General features: G+C 34.4%; 1 non-coding gene and 1 pseudogene across 1 annotated transcript; one reads left to right on the top strand and one right to left on the bottom strand.

Annotated features, from left to right (window-relative positions):
* The first annotated feature begins 1,294 nt into the window (after positions 1–1,294).
* LOC127741469 (ATP synthase subunit a, chloroplastic-like) lies at positions 1,295–2,125 on the top strand (annotated as a pseudogene).
* Positions 2,126–3,041: 916 nt separating this feature from the next.
* On the bottom strand, positions 3,042–3,128 carry TRNAS-GCU (transfer RNA serine (anticodon GCU)). The gene has a single exon. It is a non-coding gene; the product is annotated as a tRNA-Ser (tRNA).
* Between the last annotated feature and the right edge of the window lie 1,659 nt (positions 3,129–4,787).

Here is a 4,787-nt window from a genome sequence, read left to right as displayed (position 1 = left end):
TGAAGAAATGATGGAATAGCAAAAGCTGTCAAGCCGACCTCTTCGCACTTAATTGACCATAACTTGAGCTACAGAGGTCCAAATGATGCGGTTTCAGTTGGATTAGAAAGCTAACATCTAGGGCTTCGAAACGATACAAGATTTGACATAGTTGCTACACGTATGGTGATGTGTACATGCACTGTACCCGCACGGGTTGTTTCTGCCATATGATCCACTTAAAGCAATACGTGGCCAGCGAATTCTAAAGCCTTGTGGGCCCAATCCAACTCATTTCTGATGCTATTTAAGCGAAGGATTGAAGGGGAATCAATATACTTTAGATACTTTTACATACTTGTCACCATTAGTCATAGTTTAGTTTTAGAAGTAGTTAGAGTTAGTTTCTAGAGAGAGAAGCTCTCACTTCTCTCTAGAATTAGGATTAGGTTTAGTTCTTAGATCTAGGTTTTCATTCATTCTTTCTTCTACTTCTACCTTTTGATTCCTTGTTGTTACATTCATCTTCCTCTATTCTTTTGTTGTAATTTCCTTTATGTTGTTCTTATACTTTGTTGTAGATCTACTCTTATCCCTTCTATTTTCTTTCCATTCAATTCAAGGTAATTCATAATAAATGTGTTTCTTTTAATTGTTGTTGTTAATTCCTTTAAATAATTGTTGTTAGATTTTATTCTTGTTGTCAATTTACTATGCTTTTCTTTTGTGCCTTCCAAGTGTTTGATGAAATGCTTGGTTGGATTTTAGTGTGGGTTTTGTTCCTCTTGGCCTAGGTAGAGTAATTAGTGACTCTTGAGTTATCTAATTCCTTTGTTGATTGATACATGTACCTGCAGTAGCGTTCAAGTAATGCCCTTTGATTTCACCAGTTTCGGCCTGGGATTTAAAAATTGCTTCGGCACAAAATAAGAAACGGTCTCTCCAACGCATAAATGGTTGAGAATTCACATTTTCATCATCTTTGGTAAAATCAAGTCCACCGCGAAGACATTCATAAACTGCTCTACTGTAATTCTTCGCGGATAACCCCAATTTTGTTTTAATAAATTAGTATTTGCAATTTGTGAAGGTCGTTCTAGCTATATACGAAATTCTTAATTAATAATAAAATAAATTATTCCATTGATAACTTCATAGATTTATAGAATCGGTTACTATAACTAATTTACTAAATCGCGCAAAAAACAAAAAACCCAGAAATATTAAGTGATTAGTCGATATTCAAAATAAAAGATTTAACAGACAATTGAAAAAATAGATGGTTGAATCAAAATAATTCCTTTCAAGTTCTATTTATTTTGAGGGCAATATGAATATTCTATTATGTTCCATCAACACATTAAAAAGATTATATGAGATATCTTTCGTGGAAGTAGGTCAACATCTCTATTGGCAATTAGGGGGGTTCCAAGTGCATGCCCAAGTACTTATAACTTCTTGGGTCGTAATTGCTATCTTATTGGTTTCAGCCATTTTAGTTGTTAGAAATCTGTAAACCATTCCCACTTTTGGTCAGAATTTCTTTGAATATGTCCTCGAATTCATTCGAGATGTAAGTAAAACTCAGATTGGGGAAGAATATGGTCCGTGGGTTCCCTTTGTTGGAACTATGTTCTTATTTATTTTTGTTTCAAATTGGTCGGGGGCTCTTTTGCCTTGGAAAATAATACAGTTACCTCATGGGGAGTTAGTTGCACCCACAAATGATATAAATACTACTGTTGCATTAGCTTTACTTATATCAGTAGCATATTTCTATGCGGGTCTTTCGAAAAAGGGATTAGCTTATTTTGGTAAATACATCCAACCAACTCCAATCCTTCTACCAATTAACATCTTAGAAGATTTCACAAAATCCCTGTCGCTTAGCTTTCGACTTTTCGGAAATATATTAGCTGATGAATTAGTAGTTGTTGTTCTTGTTTCTTTAGTACCCTTAGTAGTTCCTATACCTGTCATGTTCCTTGGATTATTTACAAGCGGTATTCAAGCCCTTATTTTTGCTACTTTAGCTGCGGCTTATATAGGTGAATCCATGGAAGGCCATCATTAACTTAACAAATTTAGAAAATAGTCTTTTTTTTTAGTTTCTAGTTTAGTTTGACTCGCCACAATATATGTGCGACTAAAGATAATATACTTAGGTAAATAAAATACATAAAAGATAAACAAATAAGTTTTGAATTCTGATTCTATTAATTGAATATTCATAAATACGGGGTTAAATTAAACGCAATCAAAGTATATTATCCTTTAAAAGAATATTTTTGGTGTAGAAAGTCTCTTTCTCCCAGTCATTAATTACCGGAAATATACCGGAAGCACCGATAGAAAAAAGAAAATATTTGATACGTGAAGCCATGATTTGATGTATTTTTTTATATATCATATCCCATTTTATAGAAATGAAAATTGATCTTCCATACAAATGAATTGGCTTCTTTGAAAAAAGCCTTGTTCTTTGGAAGATCTATCTCGTGTCTGGTACTGCATGGTTCCACCCTGTAAGAACTCCGAATCATTCTCTTAAAGCTCATCCTCTTCCTCATAAATGATCCGCTTGCCCCGAAATGACCTGGCCCAATAGGGAAATCCCAATTCATTGGGCCTTTCGATACAATTAAATAGAAAGCCCCAAGGGCGCCACATTCTAGGAGCCCAAACTATGTGATTGAATAAATCCTCCTCCATCTGTTGCGGGTCGAGGACTCCTTCCCCTTCTTCAAACTCCGATTCATATTTTTCATAGAGAAATCTCTGATCAATGATAAAACAAGATCCTTTTTGAATCATATTTAAGGGATTCCTTGGTTCGGACCGAAGAAGCAATGTCACTCGATCATTATCAATATAATACCGAGGTAAAGATTGAGATGAATAAAATTAGCAATAATGGAACTGTTGTTGCTTTTACCGAATCACATGAAATTTTTTTACCAACCCCGTATAGGAAATACCTGTTAGGAAGAAACAAAAAAGGTGGGAATCAAATTTAATACTCAAATTTGAATTTGCAACAAAACAAACGGATAGAATCCAAATGGAAAGAGAGGGATTCGAACCCTCGGTACAAAAATTCGTACAACGGATTAGCAATCCGACGCTTTAGTCCACTCAGCCATCTCTCCCCAATTGCGATATCTATATATATTGTTTATGTTAGATTGCATAACCAAACAAAGTAGGGGTTGAAAAAATACTTTTTTGTTTAGATCTTATATATTCTTTTTCTATTTATAATGGATTGGATTTCTATTCAGTATTATAACGAACATTATAGATATAGAACCTTCCAGATAAGATACATATACTTTTCTATAGTATATCATTATTATTTCTATAGTATATCACCAATAATTCGTTAATTGAATTTGAAGAGTCATTTTGAATTATTCGATTTTTTAGGTCTTGAATCTTGATTAATTTTTTTTCTTTCGAAATTCATGGAAGAATAAATCGAGGAAAAACCTATGAATGGGACAGCTAAAAGAAAAGATCTCATGGTAGTCAATATGGGACCTCACCACCCATCAATGCATGGTGTTCTTCGACTTATTGTTACTCTAGATGGTGAGGATGTTATTGATTGTGAACTATTATTGGGTTATTTACACAGAGGGATGGAAAAAATTGCGGAAAATCGAACAATTATACAATATCTGCTTTATGTAACACGTTGGGATTATTTAGCTACGATGTTCACATAAGCAATAACCGTAAACGGACCAGAACAGTTGGGAAATATTCAAGTACCCCAAAGAGCCAGCTATATTCGAGTAATTATGTTGGAATTGAGTCGTATAGCTTCTCACCTATTATGGCTGGGACCTTTTATGGCGGATATTGGTGCACAAACCCCTTTCTTCTATATTTTTAGAGAAAAAGAATTAATATATGATCTATTCAAAGCTGCGACAGGTATGAGAATGATGCATAATTTTTTCCGTATCGGGGGAGTCGCGGCCGATCTACCTCATGGTTGGATAGATAAATGTTTGGATTTCTGCGATTATTTTTTAATAGGGGTTGTTGAATATCAAAAACTTATTACGCGAAATCCCATTTTTTTAGAACGGGTTGAGGGAATAGGCATTGTTAGTGGAAAGGAAGTAATTAATTGGGGTTTATCAGGACCGATGCTTTGGGCTTCCGGAATACAATGGGATCTGCGTAAAGTTGAAAATTATGAGTGTTATGGGGAATTTGATTGAGACGTTCAATGGAAAAAAGAAGGAGATTCATTAGCTCATTATTTAGTTCGAATTGGTGAAATGGTGGAATCCATAAAAATTATTCAACAGGCTTTGGAAGGAATTCCCGGCGGACCATATGAGAATTTAGAAATCCATTACTTTGATAGAGAAAGGGAACCAGAATGGAATGATTTTGAATATCGATTCATTAGTAAAAAAACCGTCTCCGACTTTTGAATTGCCGAAACAAGAACTTTATGTAAGAGTTGAAGCCCCCAAAGGAGAATTGAGGATTTTTCTAATAGGAGATCAGAATGGTTTTCCTTGGAGATGGAAAATTCGTCCACCCGGTTTTATCAATTTGCAAATTCTTCCTCAATTAGTTAAAAGAATGAAATTGGCTGATATTATGACAATACTAGGGAGTATAGATATCATTATGGGAGAAGTTCATCGTTGAAATGATTATTGATACAATAGAAGTACAAGATATCAATTCTTTTTTCAGATTGAAATCTTTAAAGGAGGTCTATGGAATTCTATGGGTATTTGCCCCTATCTTTACTCTTGTATTGGGAATCACCATAAGTGTAC

Source organism: Arachis duranensis, chromosome 9 (genome assembly GCF_000817695.3).
Source record: "Arachis duranensis cultivar V14167 chromosome 9, aradu.V14167.gnm2.J7QH, whole genome shotgun sequence".
Taxonomy (NCBI): domain Eukaryota; kingdom Viridiplantae; phylum Streptophyta; class Magnoliopsida; order Fabales; family Fabaceae; genus Arachis; species Arachis duranensis.
The sequence above is the reverse complement of the archived record's forward strand: the minus strand, read 5'-3'. Positions and strand labels throughout refer to the sequence as shown.